The sequence below is a fragment of the Eriocheir sinensis genome, chromosome 50 (genome assembly GCF_024679095.1).
Source record: "Eriocheir sinensis breed Jianghai 21 chromosome 50, ASM2467909v1, whole genome shotgun sequence".
NCBI classification, from domain to species: domain Eukaryota; kingdom Metazoa; phylum Arthropoda; class Malacostraca; order Decapoda; family Varunidae; genus Eriocheir; species Eriocheir sinensis.
In genome coordinates, this window is record NC_066558.1 from 4,966,780 (window position 1) to 4,985,541 (window position 18,762).

Consider the following 18,762-nt stretch of genomic DNA (forward strand, 5'->3'; position numbering starts at 1 on the left):
CTCTATATATTACCTAACCTTACCTTTTTTTCTAGTTGATGTGGAGATTTGCTTTACCGTACCTTACTTAACCTTTCTTTCCTTGCTATTTGGCTGGAGATTCGCTTTACCGTACCTTACTTAACCTTTCTTTCCTTGCTATTTGGCTGGAGATTCGCTTTACCGTACCTTACTTAACCTTTCTTTCCTCGCTATTTGGCTGGAGATTCGCTTTACCGTACCTTACTTAACCTTTCTTTCCTTGCTATTTGGCTGGAGATTCGCTTTACCGTACCTTCCTTTCCTTGCTATTTGGCTGGAGATTCGCTTTACCGTACCTTACTTAACCTTTCTTTCCTTGCTATTTGGCTGGAGATTCGCTTTACCGTACCTTACTTAACCTTCCTTTCCTTGATATTTGGCTGGAGATTCGCTTTACCGTACCTTACTTAACCTTTCTTTCCTTGCTATTTGGCTGGGAGATTCGCTTTACCGTACCTTACTTAACCTTTCTTTCCTTGCTATTTGGCTGGAGATTCGCTTTACCGTACCTTACTTTACCTTTCTTTCCTTGCTATTTGGCTGGAGATTCGCTTTACCGTACCTTACTTAACCTTTCTTTCCTTGCTATTTGGCTGGAGATTCGCTTTACCGTACCTTACTTAACCTTACTTTCCTTGCTATTTGGCTGGAGATTCGCTTTACCGTACCTTACTTAACCTTACTTTCCTTGCTATTTGGCTGGAGATTCGCTGTACCGTACCTTACTTAATCTTTCTTTCCTTGCTCTTTGGCTGATGGAAAGCATGGAGTGTTGATATCTATGTGTTACCTCACCTTACCTTGCATCATCTAACTTTGCCTTTTATTTTTAGTAGATGGTGAAAAGCACTGTTGCCATTCCCTTATATACCTTACCTTACCTTACCTTACCTTACCCTACCTTATCCTACCTTACCCTACCTTATCCTACCTTACCTTACCTTACCCTACCTTACCTTACCCTACCATACCATACCATATCATATCATACCATACCATACCATACCATACCATATCATATCATACCATACCTTACCTTACCTTACCTTACCTTACCTTTTCATTCATCTACATGTATACGTGTCTTTTGTTCTCTTGTCTCTCTGTCTCTAATATATAAATTGTTAGATACATACATACATACATACATACATACATATCTATCAAATATGGCAGGAGAGTCAATTATCTTCGTGAATGGATAATATCGTTGAGAGCGTCATTAAAGCAGGAAATTCACTATGTACAATATGCACACAAGCTGGAAGGGGAAGGGAACGGGAGGGGGAAGGGAGAATCAACGGCCATTACATCTCATTTGGATCACGAGGGATGTCGGTGTGATGGATGGCAGTGACGCGGCAATCCCGAATCCGAGGCATCGTGGGTGGAGGCGGATTGAGCCTTTCCTTCGGGTGGTGTTTTGCGGTAGGCTGCAGATTTTGATTTACGGAAGTGTTGGTTTTGGGGGGGGTGGTAATGGTGACGGATGGGGTGGTGGTGGTGGTGGTGGTGGTGGTGATTGTGGTAATAATAATAATAGTAGTAGTAGTAGTAGTAGTAGTAGTAGTAGTAGTAGTAGTAGTAGTAGCAGTAGTGGTAGTAATAGTAATAGTTATAGAAGTAGTAGTAGTAATAGTAATAGTAGTAGTAGAAGTAGTCGTAGTAGTAGTAAAGAGACAGGTAGACAGACAGACATAAAAAGTTTGACAGAAAGACAGACAAACACAGCAACATCAAAGGACATTCAGTAACAGTTTAACTAATAACTAAATTGAATTATAAAAAAAAAGACAAACAGCAGAAAACTGAGAAAATTTGAGGCGGACATTCACTGACGCACAAACGAAAAAGAAAAATAGAAATGAAAAAAATGAAGGAAAGAAAGAAAAAAGTGGAAAAATTAGAACAAGAAAATAGCAAAGAACATCTAACAACAAAAAGGAAAAAGGAAAAAAGAAAAAAGAAAAAAACATCTATCAATTTTTCCAACACGCAAATGAAGGGAAAAAAGAAAAATAAGTACGTGAAAAAAAAACAGAAAAATAGAAGCGTCCCCCCAAAAAATAGAAATGAAAAAAATGAAAAAAGAAAATGGGAAAATGAGAACAAGAAAATAACAAACGACATCTAACAACAAAAAGGGAAAAAAAGTATAAAAAAAGTAAAAAAACACATCTATCAATTTTTCCAACACGCAAATGAAGAGAAAAACCAAAATAAAAAAAAATATGCAAAAAAACAGAAGCGTCCATTTAGCATCACGCAAGATAATTAATAGATAAAAGGAAACGGGAACTCGCGCGCCCCAGCCGGTCACTTTCCACACATTATCGTACATCCATCACGACACGCGCCACATAAACCGCCCTCGTTGCCCACGCCGAGGAGGAAAGGAGCCGAAATTACGATCATTAGATACAGCGCTCGAAGATTATTAAGTCGAATTCACACAAGACTGTTTTTTTTTTCTCTCTCGTTCGCGCTCTCTCGTTCTCTCGTTCGCTCTCTCGTTTTCTCGTTCTCTCGTTTTCTCGTTCTCTCGTTTTCTCGTTCTCTCTCTCGTTTTCTCGTTTTCTCTCGTTTTCTCGTTCTCTCTCGTTTTCTCGTTTTCTCTCGTTTTCTCTCTCTCTCTCTCTCTCTCTCTCTCTCTCTCTCTCTCTCTCTCTCTCTCTCTCTCTCTCTCTCTCTCTCTCTCTCTCTCTCTCTCTCTCTCTCTCTCTCTCTCTCTCTCTCTCTCATTTCTATCTTTTGCTGTTATCTTTTACTTTTTTCTTCATTTTTTCCTTTTCTATGCATATATCTTTTTTACGACCTATATTTTCCTCACCTCACCTATTTTTCTATCTTTTTTTTTCCTTTTCGCTGACTTTCTTCTCATTTATCACCTGTTTATTTTTTTTCTCTTTATATTTTTTTTCCTGATCAATGACTTTTTTTCCTTATTCCTCAATTATTTAACTTTTATCTCCTGTTTTCATTTCCACGACATTTTATTTTCCTCATATATTCATTCTCGCTCATCTTTAATCTTTTTCCTCCTTCACACCAGTTTTTCCTCAATTTTTCCTATTTCTATAATTTTCCCCTTTTTTCCTACCCAATGACTTTTTTGTAGCATATTTATCATAAGCTTAATATTAACCCAACGCCCTTGTTAAAAAAAATGACATATACACGAACACTCCCTTCTAGTTTCCCCCAGGGTTCGCGCCCCCCCTTGGATATTAACAACGCCCCCAGGATAGCGCCGCGCCCCCGGGGTAAGAATTCCTGCCCTAGCTGTCACAGGAGCAATACACAGCACGCCACCTCTGCACCTCAGCTCATTATAACATTCATAACTTGATTATTAACATTTCACGCATTCATTTTATCCTTATTTTTTACAACGAAGGGGACAGCTCAAGGGCACAAAAAAAAGGAAATAATGCTAAAAACAAAAACGCTACTCGCTGCTCCTAAAAAGAATCCAAAGAGGTGGCCGAAAGAGCTTACCAGTCATTCTATTCTTACTTAGTCTTCTGCAGGATATTTACTTCCCTTCTCTTCTATGTTTATTTTTTTCTTTAACTACTTTTCTTTTTTTTTTTTAGTGATTCGTTGTTTGTTCCTTAATCAATGGGTTTTTTTTTCCTTTGCTTTCTTTTTGTTTTATTTTCGCTGTCTTTTTTTATCACTAATTTGCTATACTTTTCACTTGTTATCTTTGGTATCTTTCTTTTCATTTTCTTCTTTCAGTATTTTTGTTTGTTCGTTTCTTTTTTTATTATGCTTCTTTATTTTTCTTCTTTCATCGCCTGCTTCTGTTATTTGTTTCACTCGCGTCTCCGTTCTTCCTCTTCTTTGTCTTCATCTTCTTTTTCTTTCCTTTTTCTCCTTCTGTCCTTTTTTCTTTTTTTCTTCTTTTTCTTCTTCTTTCCTTTTTCTTCTATTTCTTTTTCTTCTTTCCTTTTTATTTTTCTTCTCTTTCTTCTTCTTCTTCTTCTTCTTCTTCCCTATTATTGTTGATTTGTATTACCTTATTGTTCTTTATTCTCTTATTTCTCTCTCCTGGTTTTGTTATTTGTTCCTCCTCGCGTCTCTGTTCTTCGTTTTCGTCTTCTTCATCTTCATCTTCATCTTCTTCTTCTTCTTCTTCTTATTATTATTATTATTATTATTATTATTATTATTATTATTATTATTCCTTATCCCCCCCCCCCACACTTCGTCCTGGCCTTCATTTTCTTCTTCATCTTCGGCTTCGTCTTCATCTACTTCTTCTTCTCCTTCTTATTCTTATTCTTCCTATTCCCTCCCCCGTCCTGGCAGGTAATCAGACAGCCATCCCATCCCCGCCGCGGCCGCCTCGCCATCGCTCACGCTAATAGAGTTTTAGGCGTCACCTCCGCCTTGCTTCCAGCGCCATTAAATTAATCCATCACAAAAACGCAGCCGTAGAAAAGTAATCCCGTAAAAAAGCGAACATGCTTATATATTTCCCGTAGAGCATCGAACACATGATTGGCGGACGCTCCTTCCCTGCTGGCCGCTGATTGGCTCTCCCCGTACCGCTACTCCGCTCGCCCGATTGCATGTAATGGGATCAAATTGTTGGAAATAATTGCCTTCCCCGCCGCCTCACCTTGCAAAAACCCCACGCTAATGATATCAATTTCTAGCCGTCATGGAGTCGTGGTCAGCAGCGGCACGCAAAAACGGAACGAGAATGAAAATGACTCCACGACAGACGGACGCGCTCGACGGGTTGTGTTGTGACGCGCCATCTACCGCCCTGGATGAAGCTATAAAAGGCCGCGTCCCTGGCCCCGAGGTGACACTCTGAGCGGCGTGATCGGAGGGCGGAGACGTGAGGTAATGAGGCTCGTGTGGCGGTGACGAGGTGATGACAAGCCATTAAGTTAAAAAAGATGATGGCGGGATATTGTAGCGAGAGAGAGAGAGAGAGAGAGAGAGAGAGAGAGAGAGAGAGAGAGAGAGAGAGAGAAGGAGAGAGAGGAAATAGAGGAAGAGAGAGAGAGAGAGAGAGAGAGATTATCGAAAGAAAAATAGTAAATAGTGAAGAGAGAGAGAGAGATTATCGAAAGAAAAAAATAGTAAATAGTGAAAGAGAGAGAGAGAGAGATTATCGAAAGAAAAAAAATAGTAAATAGTTAAATAATGTTTCGATGTATAATTGTGTTTCTTGAATATTGAAAAAAAAGAAAAAAGGAAAAAAAATACGAGTACTCGACATGTTTAATTACGGAGATTGAAAGCTCTGTTGTACACGCCCTAACGCGCATACACACACACACACACACACACACACACACACACACACACACACACACACACACACACACGCTCCCTCCTTCCCTCCTCCTCCTCCTCTCTCTCTATTTCTCCTTCTCTCCATTCGTCTTCTATTCCTTAACCTCATCATATATATATTTCTCTCCCTCCCTCTTTCTCTCCTTTCCTCCATCTCTCCATTCGTCATCCAATTGTCCCTCTTTCTTTCCCTTCTTCTCTCCTTCCCTCCATCTCTCCATTCGTCATCTGTCTATCCCTTCCTCAATTCCTCTCTTTCTCTCTCTTTCTCTTTCTTCACATCTTCTTTCGTCATTCATTTGTCTCTCTCTCTTTCCCTTCTTCTCTCCTTTCCTCCATCTCTCCATTCATCAGTCTATAACTTCCTCCATTCCTCTCGTTCTCTCTCTTTCTCTTCCATTTGTCTCTCTCTTTCTCTCCTCTCCTCTCCTCCATTTTCCCATTCATCAACTATCTATCCCTTACGCCATCCATCTCCCTCTCTCTCCCTTTCCCTCCCCATCCTTCTCTCCTCTATCCATCATCCCTCCCTCCCTCCCTCCCCCCTAACATAATGACATATCCTCTTTCCTTATTATGATGGATCACTCTTGTCCTTTTCCCTTCAACCTTTTATTTCCTGGTTCTGTTTTTTGCTCAGCCGTTCACTCCCTCGTTCATTAGTTTTGTTTCTCTCTGTTTCTTTCATCTATTGTTTTCCCTGGTTTTGTTTCTCTGTGTTTCTATCATTTATTGTTTTCCCTGGTTTTGTTTTTCTCTGTTTCTCTCATTTATTGTTTTCTCTGGTTTTGTTTCTCTTTGTTTCTCTCATTTATTGTTTTCTCTGGTTTTGTTTTTCTCTGTTTCTATCATTTATTGTTTTCTCTGGTTTTGTTTCTCTCTGTTTCTTTCATTTATTGTTTTCTCTGGTTTTGTTTCTCTGTTTCTTTCATTTATTGTTTTCTCTGGTTTTGTTTCTCTCTGTTTCTCTCATTTATTGTTTTCCCTGGTTTTGTTTTTCTCTGTTTCTTTCATTTATTGTTTTCTCTGGTTTTGTTTCTCTATGTTTCTATCATTTATTGTTTTCCCTGGTTTTGTTTCTCTATGTTTCTATCATTTATTGTTTTCCCTGGTTTTGTTTCTCTCTGTTTCTTTCATTTATTGTTTTCCCTGGTTTTGTTTCTCTCTGTTTCTTTCATTTATTGTTTTCCCTGGTTTTGTTTCTCTCTGTTTCTTTCATTTATTGTTTTCCCTGGTTTTGTTTCTCTCTGTTTCTTTCATTTATTGTTTTCTCTGATTTTGTTTCTCTCTGTTTCTTTCATTTATTGTTTTCTCTGGTTTTGTTTCTCTCTGTTTCTTTCATTTATTGTTTTCCCTGGTTTTGTTTTTCTCTGTTTCTCTCATTTATTGTTTTCCCTGGTTTTGTTTCTCTATGTTTCTTTCATTTATTGTTTTCCCTGGTTTTGTTTTTCTCTGTTTCTTTCATTTATTGTTTTCTCTGGTTTTGTTTCTCTCTGTTTCTTTCATTTATTGTTTTCTCTGGTTTTGTTTCTCTGTTTCTTTCATTTATTGTTTTCTCTGGTTTTGTTTCTCTATGTTTCTATCATTTATTGTTTTCTCTGGTTTTGTTTCTCTCTGTTTCTTTCATTTATTGTTTTCTCTGGTTTTGTTTTTCTCTGTTTCTTTCATTTATTGTTTTCCCTGGTTTTGTTTCTCTATGTTTCTTTCATTTATTGTTTTCCCTGGTTTTGTTTTTCTCTGTTTCTTTCATTTATTGTTTTCTCTGGTTTTGTTTCTCTCTGTTTCTTTCATTTATTGTTTTCTCTGGTTTTGTTTCTCTGTTTCTTTCATTTATTGTTTTCTCTGGTTTTGTTTCTCTATGTTTCTATCATTTATTGTTTTCTCTGGTTTTGTTTCTTTGTTTCTTTCATTTATTGTTTTCCCTGGTTTTGTTTTTCTCTGTTTCTTTCATCTATTGTTTTCTCTGGTTTTGTTTATCTCTGTTTCTTTCACTTATTGTTTTCTCTGGTTTGGTTTCTCTGTTTCTTTCATTTATTGTTTTCTCTTTGCATCACCTGGCTTTGTTTTGTTGATTTTTATCTGTTTTAATTTTTCTTTATCTGTTTCGTTCATAAATTATTAACTTCATTCACTGTGTTTTGATTTCTTTCATTGTCTTATTCTTTTTTTTTTCTTTTTTTTTAACTTTCATAAACTATCTTCCCTTTATCATCCTTATATTAACGTTTTTATTAGTTTATATTTTGTTGTTCGTTTTTTTTACTTTCAGCCTTTTTTTTATTTTCTGGAAGCCTTTGTGATTCATTAGTTTCATTCATTTATTATTTCCACTTTTTTTTCCTCCTTCTTCCTCTCACTCCACCTTGCCTTAGCTCCCTCCACCGTTCTTCGACCTGTCCACCTCCACCTCAATCATATATCTAACCTTACCTTTCTTTTGATTACCTCACCTTACCTGTTCATCACCTGTTCCACCTTTCTTTCCTTTCTTTATCCTCTTCCACCTTTCTTCCTTCTTCCTAACCTCACCTTTATTTTTTTTCCCTTTAACTCCTCCACCTTCACTTCCTTCCCTCTCCTTCGATCTTTACCTTCCCTTTCCTTCACCTGTCCCACCCTCGCCCCCTCACCTGGATTACCTGGGCTGATGACACACACACGCCCGCTGCCTTGAGTCGTGGGAGGCCGTGGGCGTGGCAAGGTGGGCGTGGGTGGTCTGAGGGATGGACTGACAGGCGGGGGGGGGAGGGAGAAAGGAGAGGGGAGGGAAGGAAGGAAGGGGGTAGAGGCGAAAGGGTGAAGGAGAGGAAGAAGGGGGGAAAGAGGGGAGGAAGGAAGGGAAGGAAAGATGGTGAGAAATAGAGGGGGGAAGGTGGAAGAGGAAGGGAAGAAAGGAGAGAAGGAAAGGTGGAGGGAGAGAAGGAGAGAAAGGGGGAGGGAAGAAGGAAAGGAAGAGGGAGGGAAGAGGAGGGAGAGTGTGATAGAGGGAAGGGAAGGGAAGGGAAAGGAGGGAAGGGTTATGGAGCTATATGAGAAGGGGAAGAGAAGAGGGGGAAGGGAAGGGGAAGGGGAGAAGAGGAAGGAAAGGGAGATAAAATTAATGATGGGAGGGAAAGGTTTTATTGAGAGGTAAAGGAGGATGGATCATTACTTTCCTTCCCTTCATCTTTCCTTCCCTTCATCTTTCCTTCCCTTCATCTTTCCTTCCCTTCATCTTTCCTTCCCTTCATCTTTCCTTCCCTTCATCTTTCCTTCCCTTCATCTTCCCTTCCCTTCATCTTTCCTACCCTTTCATCTTTCCTTCCCTTTCATCGTTCCTTTCCTTCATCTTTCCTTCCCTTCATCTTTCCTTCCCTTCATCTTTCCTTCCCTTCGTCTTTCCTTCCCTTCATCTTTCCTTTCCTTCATCTTTCCTTCCCTTCATCTTTCCTACCCTTTCATCTTTCCTTCCCTTTCATCGTTCCTTCCCTTCATCTTTCCTACCCTTTCATCTTTCCTTCCCTTCATCTTCCCTTCCCTTCATCTTACCTTCCCTTCATCTTTCCTTCCCTTCATCATTCCTTCACTTCATATTCCTTTCCCTTAATCTTTCCTTCCCTTCATCTTTCCTTCCTTCATCTTCCTTCCTTCATCTTCCTTCCTTCATCTTTCCTTCCCTTCATCTTTCCTTCCCTTCATCTTTCCTTCCCTTCATCTTCCCTTCCCTTCATCTTTCCTTCCCTTCATCTTTCCTTCCCTTCATCTTTCCTTCCCTTCATCTTTCCTTCCCTTCATCTTCCCTTACCTTCATCTTTCCTTCCCTTCATCTTTCCTTCCCTTCATCTTTCCTTCCCTTCATCTTTCCTTCCCTTCATCTTTCCTTCCCTTTCATCTTTCCTTCCCTTCATCTTTCCTTCCCTTTCATCGTTCCTTCCCTTCATCTTTCCTTCCCTTCATCTTTCCTTCCCTTCATCTTTCCTTCCCTTCATCTTTCCTTCCCTTCATCTTTCCTTCCCTTCATCTTCCCTTCCCTTCATCTTTCCTTCCCTTCACCTTTCCTTCCCTTCATCTTTCCTTCCCTTCATCTTTCCTTCCCTTCATCTTTCCTTCCCTTCATCTTTCCTTCCCTTCATCTTTCCTTCCCTTCATCTTTCCTTCCCTTCATCTTCCCTTCCCTTCATCTTTCCTTCCCTTCACCTTTCCTTCCCTTCAGCTTTCCTTCCCTTCATCTTTCCTTCCCTTCATCTTTCCTTCCCTTCATCTTTCCTTCCTTCATCTTTCCTTCCTTCATCTTCCCTTCCTTCATCTTTCCTTCCCTTTCAACTTTCCTTCCCTTCATCTTTCCTTCCCTTCATCTTCCCTTCCCTTCATCTTTCCTTCCCTTTCATCGTTCCTTCCCTTCATCTTTCCTTCCCTTCATCTTCCCTTCCCTTCATCTTTCCTTCCCTTCATCTTTCCTTCCCTTCATCTTCCCTTCCCTTCTTCTTTCCTTCCCTTCATCTTCCTTTCCCTTCATCTTTCCTTCCCTTCATCTTTCCTTCCCTTCATCTTCCCTTCCCTTCATCTTTCCTTCCCTTCATCTTTCCTTCCCTTCATCTTCCTCCTTTTCCCTTTTTTTTCCTTCCTTCACTTTCTTTTCTATCATTCCTTTCTTTTCTTCCCTCATCTCCCTTTTCCCTTCCTCCTGTATTTCCCCTTCTTCTTTCTTTTCCTTCTCTTCTCCTTCCCTTCCCTTTTAATTTCTTTCTTTCCTCTCCTTTCTTACCTCTTCTTTCGTTCTTCACTTTTCCCTTTCATTCCTCCTCTTCCTTCCCTCAATCCCGTCTTTCCCTTTCTCCCTTTTCTCTTTCCTATTTCTCTTATCTCCTTCATTTGCTTCTGCTATCTCATCGTCCTTCACTCCTCCCCTTTTCTTCCTTCTTTTCTTTTTCTTTCTTCCTTCTTTCCTCCTTTTTTTCCCTTCCCTTCTTACCTTCCTTCTCCTCCACCTCTCTTCCTTTCCTCTTCATCCTTCCCTTATTCACTTCCTTCTTCCCTTCTTCCCTCCTCCTCTCCCTTCCCTTCCTTCCTTTCTTCCATAACGTCAAAGAACAATCATAAGAATCACACCCTTTCCCAATCACTTAATAGACGCAGTGAAGAGTGTGTGAGGGAGTGCGGGAAAAACGGTGACAAAAGAGCATCGCGGTGATTACTCCCGCTAACGATCTGAACCCTTTATACTTAGGATCCAAACCCTTATACTTACGATCCGATCACTTATAGTTACGTTTCAGTTCCTTATACTTAGCTTTCACGTCACTTCTCTCGCGTTAAAAGGTTAGCGAGAGAGAGAGAGAGAGAGAGAGACTTTTCACGGATTTTTACACTAATTTGCAAACCGTGTGAATGTGAAGAACTTTTTTTTTCGTGTATAACTTAACAAGACGTGACTAGATAGATAGATAGATAGATAGATAGATAGATAGATAGACAGTTAGATAGATAGATAGATAAAGAGACAAACACCTCAATAATAAGTTAGATAGATTTAAAGAAGAGAACGAAAGAAAAGAATGCACATTAATACGAGTGATATTAAAAGAGAAAACAAGAAAACTAGAGAGAGAGAAAAAAGAGAAAAAAGGATTATCGGGAGAGAGAAAATGAGAGAAAAATAGAGATAGAAAGAAAAAAAGAGAGAAAAAGAGACCAAGAAAAGTGATATGGAAGAAAGAAAACAAGAAAACTCAAAAGACAAGAGAGAGAGATGCCAATAAAGTGATATGAAAGAAAAGAACAAGAAAACTCAAAGAAAAAGAGAGACAGAGAGAGCGCTACCTGTACGGCCTCCTTCAGACCCTATTTATATCTCAGGTGTCGCCAGGAGTCACGGATTAGCCAGGTGAAAACACGGAGCAATTAGTCTTCCCGCGGCCCGCATTTACCTGTCCGTCCGAGCGAGTATTAGTTTCCATTAATTAGCCGCCATTGTCCCACCTGGCGGCGTTCAGGTAGCGGCCGCGGGCAGGTGTCGGGGCCCCGTGAGACAAGAGTAATGAGCCGTTTTGGGAGCACTGTTAGGACACACACACGCACACACACACACACACACACACGCATTCTACATACATACATACATACATACATACATAGACTGGTAGATAGATATAGTTAGTCAATGTGTTTGTTCGTTTGTTCGATAGATAGATATATAGACAGACACGTCATCACGCTGCTCCGCCCCAAAATCGCCTCCTGCGCGTACCGGTCACAGTTTTGAAGCAGAGTGACTTGACTTGGTATATACAGACTTAGCAGTGAATGCGGTGAAGAAAAACTGCGTAATCTCAAAAGCCTTTAAAATGACACAAATACTTTAACTTTCTCAGATTGGTAAGATCCTGAGAGTATCATCCCGATTCCTCTCTCTCATTCCTCTGTTTTTCCTCCATCTCTCTTCCGTCCCTTCCTCTGTATTTCTCATTCCACCTCTCCTCTTCCTTCTTTCTTCTTTGCCTTCTTCTTTTTTTTCCTCTCCGTTCCCTTCCCTTCCTTTCCTTTCGTTTCCTTCCTATGCCATTCGTTCCTCTCTCCCTCTTTCTCATTCCACCTCTCCTCTTCCTTCTCTCTTCTTTACCTTCTCCTTTTTTCCTCTCCATTCCCTTCCTTTCCTTTCGTTCTTGTTCATCGTTTCTTCTCCTCTTTCTCTTCCCTCTCTATCGTTATTTTCTTTCTCTTCTCCCTTTCTTTTCCTTTCTCTTCCTTTCCTCTTTCCTTACCTCCCCTTTCTTATCTAACTCTTTCTATCCCTCGTTCTCCTCTCTCTCTCTCTCTCTCTCTCTCTCTCTCTCTCTCTCTCTCTCTCTCTCTCTCTCTCTCTCTCTCTCTCTCTCTCTCTCTCTCTCTCTCTCTCTCTCTCTCTCTCTCTCTCTCTCTCTCTCTCTCTCTCTCTCTCTCTCTCTCTCTCTCTCTCTCTCTCTCTCTCTCTCTCTCTCTCTCTCTCTCTCTCTCTCTCTCTCTCTCTCTCCCTCCCTTGTAGCTGTGACGTGTTCCAGCGATGCTTGACTAAACGGTTGACAGGGAGGGAGAGATGACCGTGCAAAGAAGAGCTCCCTTTGTCAACAGCCCCCTCCTCCTCCTCCTCCTCCTCCTCCTCCTCCTGCTCTTCTCTACCGTCTCCTTTCCTCTCCTTTCCCTTCCTTCTCTTTCATATCTGCTCCTCTTCTTTCCTTCGCTTTTGTTTCTCTTCCTCCTCCTCCTCCTCCTCCTCCTCCTCCTCCTCCTCCTCCTCCTCCTCCTCCTCTTCCTTCTATTTCTCCTTCTTTACCGTCTTCTTCTTCCCTCGCCTTTCCTCTTCTTTCGTTTCCTTCCTATGTCTCATTTACCGACCTTCTCTTTTTCTTCTCTTCCTCTATTCCTTTTCTTTCTCCTTCTTCCTTTCCTTTATCATAACTTTCCTTGCTCTTCTTTCCCTTCCTCCAGCACTCTCATTTTTCTTCCTCTTCCCTTTCTCTCCTCTTCTCTTCTCCCTTTCAATCCCTTCCACTAATATACCCTCCTACCCCCTCTCCCTCCTCCTCCCCCCTTCTCTCCTTTCTCCCTCCTCCCCCTCCCCCCCTTTTTACCTCCAGGTGAAATATGACTAATAACCATCATTTGTATGTGTTTCTTTTACATATATACCTCTCTCTCTCCCTCCCTCCTTTTCTCCCTCCTTTTCTCTCCCTCCCTTTCTCTCCCTCCCTCCCTCCCTCCGGTTCAATACTCCCAATGGGTCGACTAAGTATGAAAAATCGCACATGACAAAGGTGTTTAGATAGAGATTTTAATGCCCTTTCAATAGGTTCGGATCCTCATGGAATCACAATTACCCGCCGTGACTGGACAAGTTTTCTTTCTCTCGTTCGTTTAAGGGGAGACTCTGCCATCGCTCCTGCTCCTCTCCTCTCTCCTCTCAGCTTGACTTTCACAACCCTCTCGTCTTCTTCCTCCTCCTCCTCCTCCTCTTCCTCGTTCTTTGTCATTCCCTCCCCCTTCCCTCCCTCCTTTCCTCCACCTTTCCTCCTCCTCCTTCTCTTCCTTAACAGCTTGTGAACTAAATATTACATGAAGAATTAATGAAAGGAATTTGATGTTATTTTAGAAGTGTCTCTCGTCTCTCCCTCCTCTTCCTCTTCTCCCTCCTCCTCCTCCTCCTCCTCCTTTCCTTGTTACTCCTTCCCCCTCCCCCTTCTATCATCTATTCATTCCTTCTCTCCCCTCCACTTCCTCCCTTCCCTCCTCCTCCTCCTGAATCATCTGTGAACTAATTTTTACGTGTAGAATTAAAAAAAAAAAACTCTTGTACAGGTTAATTGAAGGTATTGTTATGTGAGATTCGTCCTCTTCTTTCCTCCTTCCCTTCCTCCTTCCTTTCCTCCTTCCTTTCCCTTCCCCTTTCCTTCCTTCTCCTCCTCCATTCCCTCTCTTCATAAAACAGCCTTTGAACTTAATATTATACGTAGAAATAATTATAATGTTCTTGTTCTGTCCATTTCGCTGTGTCATCTCTTCCTTCCCGTCTCCCTTTCCCTCCTCTTCCTCCTCCTCCCCCTCCTGAATATTACATGCAAAAATAACACAAAAAAATAAGTACAGGTTAATTGATGCCATTGTTCTGTCCACCTGGCTAAATGTGAGGTGAGTGTCTCCTCCCTACCTCCCTCCCTTTTTGTGTGTGTGAGATAAAACTTGCAAAAAGAGTACGGAGATTTTTTTTTTTTTTCTTTTTTTCAATATTGTATAAGATAAATGTTTTTTTTGGGGGGGGGGTAGGAAAGGGGAGAGGGAGATAAAGGGATAGAATAAGGGAGAGAAGAAAGACGAGAGAAGGGAGGGAGGGAGAGAGGAAGGGAGAAAGTGTGGCGGTGGCTGAGTGGTTAGCGTGCCGGCCTCGCGTTTGGTGCATTGTCCATGATGTGGGTTCGAATCCGCCGCTAACCACTTGGGATTTTTCAGTCACCGCCGAGTGGCCTAAGACTACCCACGTGCTGCCCTGAAGACCACCCATCAACCCGGACTCTAGAAGAAGCTCTACAGCGCAAGTGAAATCAAGAATGACCTCCGGGGGGGCAGCATGAGCCAAAAATTATGGCGCCACTATAAACAATTGCCTGCACCTTGATGGTCTCGGGCCGACCATCAACCCCATATAAATTAGCCTACCAGCGTTATAGGCCATATGTAAAAAAAAAATGGTGGGGGGATTGAGAACTTAATGCTTGTGGGATGATACTGACATCTTTGAGGATCACTCATTTGTGTGTTAAGTTAGAAAAAAAACTGTGAAAAAAGATACATTGGCCAAAACGTTAGATATGATGTTATTTTTTGTTAGATTTGATTATTTTATTTTTTAAGCTCGAAAATGAAAGGAAGGGAAAAGACTAGAAAAGACAAGACAAGGGAAAGGAAAGAAAAGGAAGGGGGAAGGGGAGGAGAGGGAAGGGAAGAGAAGGAAAGGAAAGGAAAAGGAAGGGGAGAGGATGGGAGGGAAGAGGAGAGAAGGAAAGGAAAGGAAGGGGTTGGTATGGGGAGGGGAGAGAAGGGAAGGGAAGGGGAGAGAAGGAAAGGGAAGGAAAGGAAAAGAAGGGGAGGCAAGGGAAGGGGAGAGAAGGAAAGTGAAGGAAAGGAAAGGAAGGGGAAGGGAAGGGAAGGGGAGAGAAGGAAAGGAAAGGAAAGGAAAGGAAGGGGAAGGGAAGGGGAGGGGAGGGAAGGGAAGAGAATGGAAGGAAAGGAAAGGAAGGGGAGAGGATGGAAGGGAAAGGAAGGGAAGGGGAGAGAAAGAAAGGAAAGGAAGGGGAAGGTAAGGGAAGGGAAGGGAAGAGAAGGAAAAGGAGGGAAGGTGATGGGGAGGAGAAGGGGAGGGAAGAGAAGGAAAGGAAAGGAAAAAGAAGGATGGAAAAAAGGAAAAAAGCAAAGAGAAGATACGGAAGAATTAGAGAAAAGGGGGGCGGGGGGGGGGCTGAAGGGGCGAGGGGGTGGGGGGGGGACTACGTGGATATCTCTCTTACTTTTCTCTTACTTCCTCTTACTGTCCTTCCCTCACCTGTCATTATCTTCATTTTCTCATCACTATCTTCCCTTCACCTTCACGACGTACAGTTATGGCGAATGGACTCAACCTTACCTGTTTACACCTTTCCCTTCACCTGTTAGTATCCATGTTTTGTTGTTGCTATCCTTCCCTTCCCCTGTACCTGTGTGATCGATGGCTGAGTCAACAAACACCGCCTCACCTGTCCCTTTGTCAGGTGAGGCGCGGGCTGTTCCGGGAGGCTTAGGTGTGTGTGTGTGTGTGTGTGTGTGTGTGTGTGTGTGTGTGTGTGTGTGTGTGTGTGTGTGTGTGTGTGCCCTTGTCGACAGGTGAGTGCATCCGTGTTGGTCAGGGGGGTAGGGGGGGAGGGTAAGGGATGGGAAGGCAAGGAAAGGGGAAGGAGGGATGAGGAGAAAGAAAGGATGGAGAGAGGGAAGGAAATAGATTGAGGAAGGAAGGAAAGGAAGGGATAAAGTTCTGCGCCTTCAACCCTGTATTAACTGAAGAGACCAACCATTGACTTAAGTAATAGTAGTAGTAGTAGTAGTAGTAGTACATAAACTAAGTACCAGATTCAAAATATTTGGTTCCAGATTTACATTTAGAACCATTTTTTTATTAGTACCAAATCCAAAATATAAAGTACCAAATTCACGTTTACCTACCATCAAATTTAGCGTACCAGATCCAAGATATTTAGTACCAAGTTCACGTTAGTACCAGATTAATACACCCCAACCATCGACTTGATACTAAAAGACCAACAACGATTCTGTTCGGCCAAGTTCGATTAAGTTTCATTCCTTCATTTTTGTATTCAGCGTAGACACAACCAATCACCAGGTGCCCAAACCCTCGACTTTATGCTGACCATCCCTCGACCTGATAGAGACTTGAGATCGATTTCGCCTCTTAATTCTGATGCTGTCCTCTGAAATTTGATCCTTCTTAGATGATTAACGTTTATATCAACAATGCTGTCCGTTATCTCTATTCTCTAATGCCGATGACTCTAAAGTTCAATAAAATCGTTTATGACATTAAATGAGTCTTTGTATTCAGCGAGGAGTCCAACCGTTGACTTTTTACGTGCCAATCATTAACTTGATAGTAATAAGCTTGGTATAAACGATCGAAACCGCTATGTGTCGCCTCTTGAAATTAATGCAGGAGATTGACAAGATGGATTCGATACCTTTTAACTTTGTATTCAGAAAAGATAGTAACCAAACACCCAGCTATTGACTTTCTACAGGCCAACCATCGACTAGGTAAATACAAACCATCGACTTGTTATAGAGAATCGAAACAGATGTCGCAGGAGTTTCACAAGACTGATTATATTACTTTAACTTTGTATTCAGTGAAGGAACCAAGCAGACTCCACAGACCAACCATCGGCTAAGTATATTCAGACTATGGACTTGTTATAGAGACTGGATCGAGATTGACGTCGCCTCTTAAGTAATACGTGATGCTGATAAAATAGATTCCAATACTTTAACTTTGCATTCAGTTAAGAGACCAACCAGACAGCCAACTATCGCCTCCATTCAGACCATCGACTTGTTATAGAGACCGGATTAAGATTGACGTCGCCTCTTAAGTAATACGTGATGCTGATAAAATAGATTTCAATACTTTAACTTTGCATTCAGTTAAGAGACCAACCAGACAGCCAACTATCGCTTCCATTCAGACCATCGACTTGTTATAGAGACCGGATTGAGATTGACGTCGCCTCTTAAGTAATACGTGATGCTGATAAAATAGATTCCAATACTTTAACTTTGCATTCAGTTAAGAGACCAACCAGACAGCCAACTATCGCTTCCATTCAGACCATCGACTTGTTATAGAGACCGGATTGAGATTGACGTCGCCTCTTAAGTAATACGGGATGCTGATAAGATTCCAATACTTTAACTTTGTATTCAGTAAGGAGACGATTATCAGACGAACCAGACGGCCGACTATCGATTCCATTCAGACCATCGACTTGTTATAGAGGTTCAAGATGTATAAATGTCGGCTCGTAGCTCCTGCAGGCGGTTGACAGCTTCAGATCGTCGCCCGGGCCAATGAGTGATGGCGGCGGTGCGCGGTGGCGGCGGGGCAGGTGAGTTAGTGTCTAATTAATGAGATAGGTGACTCCCGCCCACCTGTGCCCACCTGAGCTCCCGCACCTCCCCGTAACTCCGGACTTACCTGCCGCGAATACCTGATGACCTTGGTACTGACCCCCCCCCTACCCCCCGCACCCCCCACCTGCCCCCCCTACACCTATACCTTCCTCCATCTTCCTTTCCCTTCCTCTTCCTTTCCTCTTCCTCCCATACCTTTCTTCCTCTTGCTATTCCCATATCTCTCCTTCTCTTCCCTTCCTCCTGCTTCCATTTCTTTCTTTCTCTCCTCTTCCTCTTGCTATCCCCATACCTCTCCTTCTCTTCCCTTCCTCCTCCTCCCATTTCTTTCTTTCCCTCCTCTTCCTCTTGCTATCCCCATACCTCTCCTTCTCTTCCCTTCCTCCTCCTCCCATTTCTTTCTTTCTCTCCTCTTCCTCTTCCTCTTCCTTTCCCCCTATGCCCTGTTCTCCTCCCTCCCTCCTTCCTTCCCTTTCACTCTCCTTCTCTTATCCTTCTCTTCCCTTAACTCTCCTTCATTTCCGTCCCTTTCCTTTTCCTTTCCTTCATTTTCCCATCTCACACCCTTGTCCTTGTTCTCCTTCTTTCCCATTCTCTTCCCTTTTCTTCCTATTCCCTTCCTTCTTTTCCCTTCCTTCCTCTTTTCATCCTTTTCTACCTCACCTTCCTATCCCTTCTTCCCTTCTCTTCCCCTCCCTTCCTTTCCCTTCCCTTCCTGTCTCTGCTATCCTTGTCCCTTCTTCTCCCCTTACTTTAACTCCCCTTTCTCTTCCCTTCTACCTCCTCCCCCTTCCTACCCTTCACTCCACCCCTTCCTCTTTCCTCTCCTCTTCCTTTTGACTCTTCCTCCTCTTCCTTCTTCTTCCTTGCCTCCCCTCCTATCCTACCCCAGTCTTAGCTTCTCCTCCTCTCCCCCTTCCTCCTCCTCCTCCTCCTCCCCCCTCTCACCGCATATCTGCAGCCTCAGCGGGAGGTCACCTTTTACGAAATTAAACCTTAAATGATCATTAACAGAGTAATCAGGGCATCGTTCTCCTCCTCCTCCTCCTCCTCCTCCTCCTCCTCTATTACTCTTACCTGTTCGTTCTTCTCTTGCATACTCGTTTTCTTCCTCCTTTTTTTTTTCTTTGCATTGCCGTCCCATCTCCTCCTCCTCCTCTTCCTCCTCCTCCTCCTCCTCCTCCTCCTCCTCCTCCTCCTCTTTCTCATCATCATCAGCAGCAGCAGCATCGTATTCCTCCTTCA